This window comes from Notamacropus eugenii, chromosome 4, assembly GCF_028372415.1.
Source record: "Notamacropus eugenii isolate mMacEug1 chromosome 4, mMacEug1.pri_v2, whole genome shotgun sequence".
NCBI lineage: Eukaryota > Metazoa > Chordata > Mammalia > Diprotodontia > Macropodidae > Notamacropus > Notamacropus eugenii.
The window spans coordinates 347,095,050-347,111,217 of NC_092875.1; positions in this window are offsets into that span (position 1 = coordinate 347,095,050).

Consider the following 16,168-nt stretch of genomic DNA (forward strand, 5'->3'; position numbering starts at 1 on the left):
TGACCTGTCAAACTCATTCATGCTTACAGCTGTGACTTTATCTCTATGCAGATAGCTTCCAAATATATTTTTCCAGACCTTACCTTTCACCTGAGTTTCAGACTCATACCTTCAACTATGTTCTTAAAGTCTACTTGAATATCTCACTATCACCTTAAATTCAACATATCCGAAAGTCAATTTATTATATTTTCTCTTATACCTGTTTCTTTTTCTAATATTGTTATTTTTGTCTGTGGCACCACTTTTTACTTATTTTTTTGTTTATAAGCTTAGATTTATCTTTGATTTTTCCCTTTTTGCCTCACATTTATTTAATTATCAAGTCCTAACGATTTCACCTTTGGAACATCTCTGATGTTCATCCCTTTCCTCTCTCTATCCATTGCCACCATTCTAGTAAGTCACAATTATTACCCACCTTGATTGTTGTGACAGTCTCTTTACAGACTCTTGTAGTCATTTCCTTACAGACTATTGTGATAGTCTCTTCCACTCTCTCCCCTCTGATCCATCTGCTACAATAATCCTTTTTATACATAGATCTGGACATGCCACTCTGTTGCACCACCCCATTCTCAGTTGCTTATCCACCTTGTCCCTTATTACTTCTATCCCTTGTTTAGTTAAGACTTCTTCCCTTAGCCATTGTTGTACAAAGTGAGCATTTTGCTTAAATATGAGTCAAAATGCACAGGCAAAACCTAGAACTTGTGTTACAATTTGTGCTTCCCTGTGACATGGGGGGATTTATTCAAAACATTGTACTTTATGTCATAGCTTTAGAATGTTAACACCTTAAAATCATTGTTTACTTGAAATTTTCAATAGAAAGCATGCTTCTGGAGGGCAGGTGCAGTTTTTCATTTCCATCTCAAAAATTTATTCTCTCAGAAAAAGGACATGAACTTGATTTGGAATGACTTATTAATGAAAAATTCATGCATCATGTGGGAAATCACTGCTTCTATTCCTAAATAGTTAAAATCGTCCCTTTATTAATGCCTTCTAGAATTTTGTGAGGAATCATATTTAACTTTGCCAGCATATTGTTGGAAGGTATAATTTTTTTGCTATTTTTGAAAATCTAGGCATTCACATATCTCTAATTATTCAATTTTTTCTCTTCAGTTTTTCTAAACTCTCTAAAAGTGGCTCATCAATCACAAACATGAAAGCTTTCAATGGCTTGGGATGCAGTTTGTTAGCTTGATCTTATTGAGGGTTGCTAAGGGCTCATTGACCAAGTCTTTAATTATTTTGGGTTTTTAATTTCCTATAAATCATTTTTATTCTGTATTTCCCAATGTGAAGCTCATTTTCCTTGGTAAAGAAAACAGAGATGAAATGATAGTTAAGTAGTATGGTATCTTTTCATTATCTGTTATTTTTCCATTTACCCTAAGAAATTCAATTAGGCAAGTGTTTATAAAGCATTTTCAATGTGCCGAGCATTATACAGGGCACTAGAAATATATAAAAAATGAAATAGTCCCTGCCTTCAAGGATCTTGCACTTTGCTGGAATCTATTACTTCTTTACTCTTCCTCTTCTCTTAAATTTAACTTTACAAAGGTCCTTTTTGTTATCCTTAACATTTAACAGAAAGGCTTTATATGCTCTAGCTTTGAGTATGCTTGATTTTATTTTTTACATTTCATGGTACACTTTTATATTTCTCCTTGATTACCTATTCTTAGTTCCATCTTCTGGGCATATGTTTGGCAATCTGAATTGGTTGATGAATTCCCTATGCATCAATCTTTTTAAACTGTGTCCCTTTTCCCCCCTGTGAAGCTTGTCATTTGAATTTCATTTTTGTGGCACTATTTCTCCTTTGCCCCTAATGTGTCTTTAAGACTTTATCCTTTTTTTTGGAAGTCTTTGTAATCTGTTTTCTGACTATGCCTGGTCTTTTCCTTTTCTATCACAAATTCTAAGATGGCAAGGCCATGATCTCCTAAGGTTCCTATAATTTCTTCTTTGACAAGCAATTCCTCCTTATTGTATAGAATCATATCCAGAACGCTACTTTATCTTCTGAAGTACTAAGTCCTCAGCAAAACAAATCAAGAATTGCTCTGTTGCTTTGCTTTTAGTAGAGTCAGTCGTCAGCAGATCTCTTAATAGTTGGATTTCTCCAGGACAGCTTAATAATCAACTGCTCAGATCTCATTACCCCTTTCTTTCTTTTTGGACAGATGTCTTGTTATGGTATTAGTTCTTTTTCTTTCTCCCCTTGATCTTACCTTAATGCTTCCTCCCATGCTTTCCCATTCCATTACTTTTCTACATGAAAGTATATCTTGTTGATGCATAATTTACAAAGAACAGATAGAGTCTTCATAATGTTTTCTACACTGTGTTCTCCAGCATCAATGGACCGCTGTAATCATCCTAACTCCTCCCAGATCTCCACTGTGTCCTCTACTTTCAGTTGACTTTCCTATCCAGTTATACTTCTAAGTTCTCTGTGCTCATCATTGTGGGAAAAAAAAACTATACAGCAGTGACTAAGCTCACCTCCACTCCTACAGTGTTTCTAGCCTTCTGCATACCACACTTGTAATTCTCTCAAATACAGTGTTTGGGACAAGAAGATCAAATATCAGTTGACTGGGATAAATAAGATTTACTTAAATATCTGATGTCATTACAAATAAATCAACTCAAAACTTTGACCTTTGTAATTCCAACTTTAAATCCATCCTTGCTTTTTCATATGCTTATTCTCAAAATTTCAAATACATCTTTCTCAGCATAAATCACCTTGAATGAAGTGGTAAAGAACTGGTGAGTATATAGGACAGGGGTGGGGAAGCTTTGACCTTCTAAATCTTTGGCTGTGGCCTTCTCTGTCCTTGGGTTTGGCCTTCTTCCTGAGTCCAAATTTTACAGAACAAAGCTTTTTATTAGGGAGATATGTTCCCTGAAGTTTGGAATCAGTCAAAGATCCTCACTTGACCACCTAGAGGGCCACATGTGGCCTTGAGGCTTCAGGTTCCCCACCCCTGGTCTAGGAGCTAGGTAGACTTAACTGAGTAATTTTGAGATGTAAGCAGTTTAAAACTGTGGCATGGAGTTCAATGTTTTGGATAAATCTACCCTTCCCACCCCACATCATACCACAATTTTTAGTGTATAACATTGAAAATGCATGAACAAAATCAATGCAATTAAATTTAGAAAAGAAATGAGTTGAGAAAATTATTATGGTAAGCCTATTTGACAAAGACTTTTGTCTAACATATGGAACTGGTACAGATTTTTAAAAAAAGTAAGATCAATTCAAAGATACATGGTCAAAGCATAGGAACAGGCAATTGTCAAAAGAAGAGTTGCAGGCTATCCATGATCACTAAGTAAGAGAAATGCAAATTAAAACAACTTTGAGATTTTACCATACATTCATGAGACTGGCAAAAGACAAAGGATGAGCTTGCTGAATATTGGAAAGACTTTGATTAGATAGTGATACTAATTCACTGTTTGTGAGGGTGTGAATTGGTTTTTCTTGAAATAAAATGGAAGTATACCAAAAATTCACCAATTTGTACATACCCTTTGACCCAGAAATATTAGATATTTGATCCCCAGGAACATCAAAGACAGAGGGGAAGGTCCTATAAATAATATATACACATACAGACATATATATTAAATATAATACTTTTTATGGATAACCAAAAGGAAAGTTGGAGAATGGCTTAATATATTATGATATTTGAATATAATAGAATACTATTGCAATATAAGAAAAAATATTAAGAATTTAGAGAAAGTTGAGTTAATTTATATGAAACAATGTGGAATGAAATAAGCAGAACAAGTTTCAAGGGAAAAAATTACATGATGGCCATAATAATATAAAGGAAAATAACACTGAAAGAATTCAGAACTTTGATTAATACAGTAATCAATCATTTTTTCAGAGGATTTGTTGGTGAAGCATATCTTCTGTTCATTGGCAAAAATTTCTGGACAGTATGTGTAGAAAGAGACATACATTTTCAGATCCACCCTTATTCAAGTGCCGAAGGGAACTTTCCTAAGCATAGCTTGGGCCATTAACCCCTTTCCCTATCTCCTCAACTCAATAAATTCCAGTGACTCTCTTATTACCTCTAGGATTAAATAAATTATCCTCTTTCGTTTAAAGCCCTTCACAACTTAAATGTTTCATAACCTTTCAGTCTTATTATACTTTCCTCCCTTCAAGGCTCTCCAGTGACACTAGCTTATTTGCTGTTCCCTGCAGAGGACAATTCACCTCCAGACTCAGTGCCTTTTCACTGACTGTCCCCTGTGCCTGGAATGCTCTCCCTCCTCACTTCTACCTCTCAGCTTCCATAGTTTCTTTCATACATCAGTTCAAATCCCATCTTCTCAACAAGGCCTTTCCCCTACCCCCACTCCCAGTAATTAAATAGTAAATATTTGACAAATGCTTGTTGACTGACTGATATGAGTACTGTGTCAATTTGTTTGTCTTGACTGTATTTATTTGTTAAAAGGAAGCTTTCTCTGCTAAGATCTACCACTAGAAAGTGAAACTGATGTTAACAAAAAACAAAAAGAAAATCAAGAAAACACTAAAATAGCCATCAAACAAAAAGGAAGTAAGAAGTTTTCCCTACTATATGAGATCCTGGAGGAACTGGTCACCATCCATTAAGCTTTGGATGAAAACCTTTCCATTGATTTTCCTTATGATCTAGAACTGATAAAATCTTTAGCTTCTGCTTGGCTTTTTCTTTTTATATGTGTTAAGCTGGGAATGCCAAGGCAATTGTGGAAGTGACAGAGCATAATACTGAGCCTCCGCTTAACTCCTAGGACAGAGTGGAACAAATATGAGATCTAGAGTTATAGAATATGAATTCAAATCTTGTCTCTATTACTTACCATTTCAGTGATCTTAGTAAAGTCATTTAAATTCTCAGGGCCTTCATTTTCTCCTCTGTGAAAGAAGGCATGGATGAAATAGCCCTTTCCAGCCCTTCATGTTATGATGCTGTAACAGCATGGACCCTGGCATACACAAGAGGGCCTGCTGTACAGGTTCTTAGATCTGCTTTCCTAAAAGGAAAGAAACTTTTGAAGGGTCAACAATCACTTTAATCAAGTGCATGTATCATTCTCTTAGTTCAGGGGGAAAAATCAGCACCCTGAACTTCAGGGAAAATACAGAAAGATAAAGATCAACAAACAGGGCTTCCAACTGTCTGACCACATGAAATACATACAGATCAACACAAATACAAATCAACAGACAGATTCAACTCTCTGACCATACATACATACATAGTTACCAGAGAAAGAAGCACCAACATCTGGGTTTTCAAAGCCAGGGTGCTCCTTAGCAACTTCCCAGAGTCTCATCTGGCACACAAACCTTCCAAAAGCTAAGCCCCAAAGTCAAATCTCACCTCAGAATATTATACACTTCTCAGAGCTGGAGGGCAAGATCCTCTGACCCACTGTCTCAGTAGAAATGAACAAGAGGTATTGAGGCCCATTGAAGTGTGGGGAAGATCTTTAACTCTTCCCTCCACCCACTATTAGTCTTAAATTACCATTGTAGATGCTTTGGCAATACTATCAAATTGGGAATTATCTGAATAGTATACCAGCCTCTTCCTGGCACTTGTTACCCTTCTCCTTTCTAGACTTTAAAAATTGTTGCTTAGGTCAGGGGAAATCACATCCATGAGCAATGCTTTGGAGATATTCTCTAAGAAATGAATCATGGCAATTTTTCTTTTCTTTATTTAAAGGGTGATTATGATAATGATAATACTAACTGGCATTCATGTAGCCACTTAATGCTTTACAAAATGTTTTACTTCCATTATTTCACTTCATCTTCATAACAACCCTGTGAAGTTAAGGGCTATGGTTACAATATCCTTTTTATAGATGGGTTAACTTAGGTCTAAAGGTTGAATGGCTTCTCTTGGGCCACCTAGCTGATAAGTATATGAGTAAAGATTCAAAATCAGGTGCTCCTAAGAACAACAGTATGAAAAAAATCTCAAACCACCAGTTTAGTCTGACAGGACACTGTCAGTCTTATGTATATTGTTTCTACATAATTTGAAAAGTTGCCTCATCTTGATTTCTTTTTGTATATCTAGCCACTACCTAGCTAATAAACAAATGGCACACTTCAAAGATGCAATTTTAAAATTTAGTTGGTGCCACAGAATTATGCAAGGTTCTTCTCTTTAGGAGAATGTGGGACAATTTCTCAGCTTGTCAAAAACAATGCCATTTTCAAAACTGCCAAAGAAATTGCAGTTTCCCCTACCTTCTTTTCCCATGAGCCTCAAAAAAGAAATGAACAAGCAAAAAGAAAAAAAAATTAAAAGCCACTTCATATTAAGTGTGTCTCATATCTGTGATTTTTAATATGTTTAGTTGAAAAATATTCAAATGAATTCATAGTATTTTGATTGAAAGAATTTGTAATTGGATTTCCAAACATACAGCTTTCATCTTGAGCAGTTCAATATGCACTTTGATAATAATGTAGCTGTCATTAGAAAGAACTCCATTTACCAGTTTCAGCATAAAATGAGATACAGAAAAGACAATAATGTGCTTTTCATATAACACCCCTTAGTGTTTCATCATATTCTGCTGATGCCTTATGAAAAGACGAGATTTGTACACGTGTATAAGCAAGTGATTTTTCCAGGAGGGACTTCCTAGGAAAGTATTACGGCTCCTTGGTCATCCCCAAACACTTTTATAACATGACCTTCATTTCTAGGTAAAAATACAATCTTCCTCTTATGTCTCCACTTTGGCGATTTTGCAATTTGCAACAAAAGAAATATAGAGACAAGCTTTGTGTCTTCTACTGGGTTAGTCAGGCTCAGTGAAAGAAGGTAACTTTAAATGTGAAAGAATCCTATTTTAAAGAAAAATGCCACTGTCTTTGTCCCAACCTCCTAAAATGATGGCTCCCCATATTCCATTTATTGCCTTATCTTTCTGGTACTTGAACTTCATCATTCTCTCTTATTCTAAGTATAGGTTACATTTTCTGGGTATTTAATGGCCTTGTATGCAAATTGAAATTGCAGCTACCTAAACTTGTTCAGGTAGTAAACTGTACTGCTTGAATTATTCTACTTATCTAAGCTTTCCCCCCTTATAACATTTATGTAATTACCAGCACTAGTGGGATTATTGTTCCCATGAAATAAGAAAAATTGAAATCCAATGAACCTCAATCAGGACTGCATTTCAAGTTTTTGTGGAAAGGGAAGCAGGAGAAAAAGTGAAGGACTTTGTTTAGTTTTAACAAAATCCACAAGCATAAATCTGATTCTTACTTTTGCCATTGGGGTTGAGGTGTGTGTCTTAAGCAAAAGAAATGTGACTAGAATCTGGGAAAAGAGCACTGAATTTGGAATCAGAAGACCAGAGTTAAAGTACAAGCTCTGCTATTTGCTACTTGTGTGATGTTGAGCAAGTTGCATGACATAGCTGGGTTTGCCTCAGTTTTCTCCTCAGTAAAGTGAAAGTGCTGCACTTGATGAAAATGGTATAAATACTTTGAGGGTGAGGTTTTGATTTGGGTTTTAGTTTTTGGTAAGAAGATTTGTGTGCCAGATGAGGATTCTGGGAAGCCACTAAGGAGCCCCCTGGGTTTGAGAACCCAGATATAGTGCTTCCCTCTCTGGTAACAATGGTCAGACAGCTGTACCTGTCTGATGAATTATGGTCAGGCAGAGGAAGCCACATCTCTTGATTACTTTGGGACTTCCTGACTAGAAGTATTTGTTTGACCAAATGAGGACTCTGGGAGCCTTCAAGGAGCCCCCCAGTTTTGAGAACTTAGATGTCATGCTTCCCTCTCTGGTAGCTATGGTCAGACAGTTGGGGTTCAATTGTCTATTGAATTCAGGCAGAGGAAGCCATGTCTGTTGATCTTTTGATTTCTCTGTATTTTCTTTGAAATTCAGAGTGCTGACTCCCTGAACTAACTGAATGATATATGTACTTGGTTAAAGGAATGATACATGTGCTTGATTAAAGTGATTGTTAACCCTTTGAAAGTTGTTTTCCTTTTATGAATACAGATCTAAGAACCTGTGATAGCAGGCCTCCCCCTCCCCCCCGTATATGTTGGAGTGTTTACTGTTACACTTGGTTAATGCAGATCCTTATATTTTAGTAGCCTTGTAATTCTTCCTGTTTCCCCCTTCCCCATTCCACAGTTAGTTACGAAAGATGTTTGAAACTTCAGAGAAAGATTCTGGTCCAATGTATGGAAAATTTTTTGTTAATTAATATATTTTTAGTTTTAAACATTCACTCCCACAAGATTTTGAGTTCCAAACTTTCTCCCCATCTCTCCCCTCCACTCATCCCAAGACATCATACATTCTGATTACCCCTTCCCCCAATCTGCTCTCCTTTCTATCATACCCCTCCCTTCTCTTATCTCCATCCCCTCTGTTTTCTTATGGGACAAGATTGATGTCTATATCTCATTGCCTGTATGTCTTTTTTCCCAGTTGAATGTAAAAACAATTTTTAACATGTGATTTTAAAACTGAGTTCCAACTTCTCTCCCTTCCTCCCACCCATCCCCACCGAGAAAGCAAGCAATTCCACATAGGTTATACAAGTGTAGCCATACAAAACACTTCCATTACAGTTATGTTGTGAAAGACTAACCATATTTCCCTCCATCCTATCCTGTCCCTCATTTATTCTATTCTTTCTTTTGATTCTGTACCCTAAAAGTGTTTACTTCAATCAGTCCCTCCTCCCATTTGCCCTCCCTTCTATCATCTCCCCATTTCCTGCTTATCCCCTTCTCCCTTACTTTCCTGTAGTGTGATAGATTTTCATACCAAATTGAGTGTGAATGTTATTACTCCTTAAGCCAAATGTGAGGAGAGTACGGTTCACTATTTCGCTCTCACCTCTCCCCCTTTCCCTCCATTGAAAAATCTTTTTCTTGCCTCTTTTATGTGAGAGATAATTTACCCAATTCTATTTCTCCCTTTCTCCTTCTACCAATGTATTCCTCTCTCACCCCTTAATTTTATTCTTTTAAATATCATCCCTTTATATTCAACTCACTCTGTGTACTCTGTGTATATGTATGTATGGAGGTATGTATGTATGTGTGTATGTATGTATGTATAATCCCTCCAACTACCCGTATGCTGAGAAAAATTTAAACAGTTAGAGTTATTGTCTTTCTATGTAGGAATGAAAAGAGTTCCACTTTAGTAAGTCCCTTATGATTTTTCTTTCCTGTTTACCTTTTCATGCTTCTCTTGATTCTTGTGTTTGAAAGTTAAATTTTTCTATTCAGCTCTGGTCTTTTCATCAAGAATACTTGAAAGTTCTCTATTTCATTGAATGACTATTTTTCCCCCTGAAGTATTATACTCAGTTTTTCTGAGTAAGAGATTCTTGGTTTTAATCTTAGCTCCTTTAACCTCTGGAATATCATATTACAAGTTCTGCAATTCCTTAATGTAGAAGCTGTTAGATCTTGTGTTATCCTGATTGTGTTCCACAATACTTGACTTGGCTTTTTGGATCTCTTTTGCCATTTGAGTTAATGTATTTTAAGGTTTTATTTTATTCAGCATTTTTGGGGTCCCCTTTAGCAAGCAGTTTAATCATTCTTCTTGTTTTTCTGGTATTACTCTCATTTCTCTTCCCAATTTTTCCTCTACTTCTCTTATTTGACATTCAAAATCCTTTTGGAGCTCTTCCATGGCCTGAGACCAATTCATATTTTTGTTGGAGGCTTGGGATGGAGAAGCTTTGACTTTGTTGTTCTTCTTCTGTTTGTATATTTTGGTCTTCTTTGTCACCAACATAAAATTCTATAGTCTTATTCTTTTTCCATTTTTTCTCATTTTCCCAACCATTTATTTCACTTCTGTACTCTTTGTCAAAGTAGTTCTCTGCTTCCAGTGGGGTTGTGGTGTGTACTATCAACTACTTGATCCCCCCCCACAATCTGTGGGCCTAGAGCTCCAGAAATAGGCATTGCCTCTGCCCTTGCTTTGGCTGCTGTGGGCTTCTCCACCCCCTCTGCCACCCTAGGCCTTGGCTTGGACCACTCTACTCTCTCACAGAGGTCTGATGGGTTTTTTTCAATGACCTTACAATTTGTCCTCAGTATTTTGGGGTTGTGAAGTCTGGAAACCTCCTTAGGTGCCAGAGATTCAGTCCCAACACCCCTCCTGCTCAGGTCCTGTCTGTACTGGTGTGGTCCTCACTGGTCTGCACTCTGCTCTCAGTGTGTCATGATAGATACTTACTGCTGATCTTCCAGGCTGTCTTGGACTGGAGATTTACTTCACTCTGTCCTTCTGTGGGTTCTACAGCACCAGAATTTGTTTAGAGTCATTTTTTACAGGTTTTTGGCTGGAGAGTTCCAGCAAGTCTCTGCTTCTCCTCTGCCATCTTGACTCTGTCCCCCAATGTATGGAAAATTTGAGGGTTAATTGATATTCCTAGCAAGAGCTTTCCTGTGGGGCTATAAAAATGTCAGTCAATAAATATTAATTAAGCACCTATTTTATGCTAGGAGCTGTGATAAAAACTTAATTTATGTCAACTTCCATTCAAATATATGTTCTAAACAAGAATAAATGCTATTTTAGAATCATCTGTTTTGATATTCAGTTTATCAAACATTAATCACCAACTTTGTGTGAGGGGTGAGGTTCTATGCTAGATTTTTGAAATCTAAAGATGAGTAAGGACACAAACCCTGTCCTTATGGAGCTTAGCATATAACTGGACAAGGGAAATGTATTCAAATATCCATAATAGATGGTAGAATGAGGTAAAAGCAAAGGAGATGTCTCACCAGGCATAAAAACAAAAGTAATGAACTTAAGATTCACAATTTTTAGACAAGGCCAAGGTATTGTTTTCTTTTGATGGACTTTATGAGGAAGGGCTTCCACTTGGGGTTAGTGGATACTTGTAGATATGAAAAAATATATATAAGTAAAGATTAAATAAAGAAGAAACCTTTAGAAGTACAGAAATGGGCATAAGCAAGTTATATCATACTGGGTATCAAAAAAGTTCTAGTGCAGTTTTAAACTCATATCTATTGAGCTATTAAAGCTAAAAATTATACTAATACTTTTGGGACATTCTATATGTAGTTATCTCTTAAACCTACTCCCCGAAACTATTGTTAGAATAATTTCTTAGTTTATTCAAGTCTTCTTATTTTTTTTAAATATTGAAATTTTTGTTGATGGTTAAGTTGAAAATTAAAAAAAAATAATAAAAAAGAAATAATAAACAAAATTTAAGGAGCTAGATCATTTTTACCAGATGCAGTATAGTATTTGCATGCATTGCTGTGTGTATATGTGGTATGTGTGTGTGTGTGTGTGTGTGTGTGTGTGTGTGTGTGTGTGTGTGTGTAGTCATGCATGTGTATTGAAGGAGCATGGGACCTGTAGAAGATTGCATATGTATGGGTCCTTGAAGGATGGGGCAAACTTCACTGGTGGAGATGGGAAGTTATAAGATCATAGGTTTTAATTTGGGAGATACTTGAGAGGTCATTCAACTTTCCCATTTTATAGATCAGAAAATTGATGCTCAGTGAGGTTAAAGAATTTTGCCCAAGGTCACAGAGCTGGGAAGATATCTGAGGTGTGACTAGAAACCAGGCTTAAATTTTGATTCCAAGTCCAATATTCTCTCTTTTGAACTGTGAGAAAGGAGCACAGAAGTTCAGTTTAACTAAGGGAAACGAAAAGCATTTATTTAGCACCTACTATGTGACAGGTCCCAATAGTCCTGTGTTTTAGGTGCTGTTATTGTCCCCTATTTTAAGGTCAAAGAAACTTAGGCAAATGGAGACTAAGTGTCTTGTCCAGGGTCACACAGCTAGTGTCTGAGGTCAGATTTGAGCTCAGGTCTTCATGACTCTAGGTCCAGCACTCTATCCATGGTGCCCCTAGCTGCCCCTGTATCTCTGAATGGGGCTGAGAATATACATTAAGGAGATCGAATTGAATACTAGTGTCACAAGATGCAAAACTATTCTGTCTGGGCAATGAAATTATTCACAAGTCCAATCAAGCTCCAGACTAGGCATCATTAAATAAATTTACTGAAACCAGAAATTCTAGGAAAACCCAACATCATTTTAGAAGCATTTATTAAGCCCTTGCTATGTACAGAGAGGCAGCATGGCAAGAAGCTTCATGCCTTTTTGGATCTAGTGCTGGGCTAGACCTGGCTTCAAATCCTTCCTCAGTTTCTTCATTAGCTGCATGATCCTAGGTTGTTGTTGTTCAGTTATTTCAGTTGTGTCTGACTCATCGTGATCTTATTTTGGGTTTTCTTGGCAGAGATATTAGAGTGGTTGGCTATTTCATTCTCTAGGTCATTTTGCAGATGAGGAAACTGAGGTCAATAGGGTTAAGTGACTTGCTCAGGTCACAGCTAGTAGGTGTCTAAAGCCAGGTTTGAACTCAGGCAGATGAGTCTTTTTGACTACTAGTCTGGCACTCTTATCCAATTGCACCATCTAGCTGCCCTTGACGTGGGCTAAATCATTTAATCTCTCAGTCTTAGGTACCTCAAAAGTAAAATGAGGATAATAATAACACTCACATTATGAGTTTATTGTGATAAATGAGATTATGTATCCATGCTGCCTCATTATCACTCATCCTTCTCCCTCATATCCAATCTATTGCTAATGCTTGTTGATATACCACCTTTGCAACAGCTCTTCAATCTCTCTAACCTCCTTATCTCTCTTTTGATGCTTGACATAGACTCTCGGTATAAGTATAGGTACCATGCCACCTTGGAACATCTCATCTCATCTCATCTCATCTCATCTCATCTCATCTCATCTCATCTCATCTCATCTCATCTCATCTCATCTCACCTCACCTCACCTCACCTCACCTCACCTCACCTCACCTCACCTCATCTCATCTCATCTCATCTCATCTCATCTCATCTCATCTCATCTCATCTCATCTCATCTCATCTCATCTCACCTCACCTCACCTCACCTCACCTCACCTCACCTCACCTCACCTCACCTCATCTCATCTCATCTCATCTCATCTCATCTCATCTCATCTCACATCTAGACTATTGCAACAGTCTGTTGGTTGGTCTGCCTCCCACAAGTCTCTCCCTCTTACAATCCATCCTCCATTTAGTTAACAAAGTTATTTTCCTAAAGCTCAGGTCCAATCATGTTAGCCTCCTATTCAATAAACTCTGTTGGCTCCCTATCACCTCCAGATTCAAATGTAGAATCTTTTGGTGTCCAAAATCATTCATATTCTAGCTCTCTCTTACTCTTTTAGTATACATACACCTTACACCCTTTAATCCAGTAACACTGTCCACCTTGCCCTAAACAAGATACTCCATCTCTTGAATCTGGGCATTTTCTCTGACTGCCTCCATGCCTGGAATGCTCTCCCTCCTCATCTTTGCTTTCTGGCTTCCTTGAAATCTCCACTAAAATCTCACATTCTACAGGAAGCATTTCCAGTTAGTTCCTTTGAATTCCAGTGTCTTCCCTCTTGGTTATTTCCTATTTATCTTATATATAGCTTCTCTGTACATATCTGTGAGCTTCTTGAGGACAGTCTTTTGGCTTTTGTTATATCTCCAGCACTAAGCATATGATAGTTGTTTAATAAGAGCTTATTGACTGATTGCATAGAAAACATTTTGTATATTTTAAAGATAGGTTTGCATACACACATATATATATAAGTGTATGTGCTATTGTTAGTTTTAAAGAGAGTGGGGCCACAGAGTTAGGAAGACCAGTGTCCAAGTCTAGTTGGTGTCACCCTGCGTAAGTCATTTAACCTTTTGCCACCACAAGAAATCTCTAAGATGAAGCTCCAGAACAGGTATCCACCTCCATCTGTGTTAGAAGAGAGAGTTTCCTCACTGGCATTTCCCTGCAAGAAGATCATAGCTCCAAACCACACACAAAAAAGTGCAGAAGAATGGAATAGGAAGTGAGAGAGATACAGCAATCAGATAAAACATGGCCTTTACCTTAATGGAGTTCAGTCTAGCAGAGGCTTCTAGCACGTACAAGCGATTTGGATACAAAATGCTATGTGGTGCATGTATGAAAGAGGTACAAATATGAGTTCTATGTGAGTTCTGTGGAAAAAAATGTCATCATAGACTGAGAGAATTAGGAAAACTTTCCTGGAAAAGGTGGCATTTGAATCAGGTCTTAATGGTTGAGTAAGATTTTAGCAGGCAGAGGTAGATGTGAGAAGAGACCTTCTATGCATAAGGAACAGCAGAAGCCAGTAATATTCAAATTTTATATACTGATGCTACTTTAAGAACAAAAATATTGCACTCCACTTTTCATATTCCTAAATTTTTTTCTTAGCTTATAATTTGTTCAAATTATAAAGATCTTACGTATCTATATCTATTTATCTATCTAATATTGTCTTTAAAGATTGTCTGTGATAACAAGCAGTTAAATGATTTACCCAGAGTTATACAGGCTGGACCTTGAACACTCTAGTCTTCCGAATTCTGCGGCCACCTGTATAAAACTAACATACAAACAAATCTTTAAATCTAGTAAGATATTGTAGCATATGGAGATTAAAAATTACTTAAAATTTTTATTTTTATATAAAAATTTTTTTATATAAAATTTTTATATAAAAAGTAATAGCAAGTGTGATAAATGTTGCGGATAGGCTTGCTTTTCAGTGCAGTTTCTTAAAATGTGGTTTAATTGATGATACTGTTACTTGAAATTCTTTTGAGACACTAATTAAGAAAACATTTTACATAATTAGGATGCTATAAATGATAAGTATTTTTTTTATCATTCTGTTTGAGAAACTAGAAAACGTTATTCACCCGTAGTTAGAACATGAGATGTTCTTGGATTGAAACAATAAACAACATTCTATCGTGAGACAATTGTAATATCTATTCTTTTTCAGGTGGAGTAAGACTAAATGTGTCGTGTTTATCCCTTACAAATAGATTCCTTATTCACTTGTATTTTGGTCTTTGAAGTATGATGAGAACTGCTTCCGTAGGCTTGTGAAGTAATTAATAAGCAGATCTTTACTTTCTTGGATTTCATTTATAGGGCAGGAATTTTGTATTTGGTAAAATTTATTTTGTAAATTATTCTTAGTTTTAATTTTTTCTTATTTTTAAAATTTTCATAACAGAATAATAAAAAAAGATGAGTGTATGTAAAACTGCAGATCTACTATGTACAACTTGCTATTTGTTTCAAATATACAACAAAATTATTAGGTAATTGTTTTCTCCCTCTCTCCACCCTGTGCCCTAGAGATGCCTACCATTAGACACAAATAGGTATATGTGTATATATACACACACGTACATGCACATATATGTATATATGCATACATATATCATTTTTCTATACATCTATTTATCAGTTTTTTCTTTGAGTGCAGATAGCATCTTTCTTCATATGCCCTCTATAGTTAATTTGAGTATTTATAATAAACACAATAATTTATTCACTTAAAGTCATTCTTAAAACAACCTTATGATTACTGTATCCAATGTTCTCTTGGTTCTGCTCATTTTACTCAGAATTATTTTGTGCAAATCTGTCCATGTTTCTCTAAGATGATTGAACTCATCATTTTTTATTGCACAGCAGTATTCCATCACAACCATATATCACAGCTTGTTCAGTTTTCCTGTCACTTTTTCTTTCTGGATCAGAACATGAATATGATGACCTGTCTTGCATTGATTTATTTAGAGTACTTAATTAAAATAATATCCATAAAATATATCAGTTTGGCCAGAAATTTTTGTTTTAAATGAACTTTATTCCACCTTTTTTATTTTTAAAATAGCAACTTCTTTTAGTTCAAACACTCTTCAGAGTACTTTATTATAAGAAACCTAGTATGTTTTAGGTCATACTCTGTACTTTGCCCTCACGTATCTTTACAAGGAGGCTTACTTTTTATAGACTGGAATTATTTTTTAAACAAATTTGATTACACTGGTAATAATTTGAGAGGTCAAATGTAACTCCTCACTCATATTTCTGAAGATATGATTGCTTGTGAAGCACATAGTATACCCAAATTGGATTAAGGGTTGAATTTTAAAGCTGTAT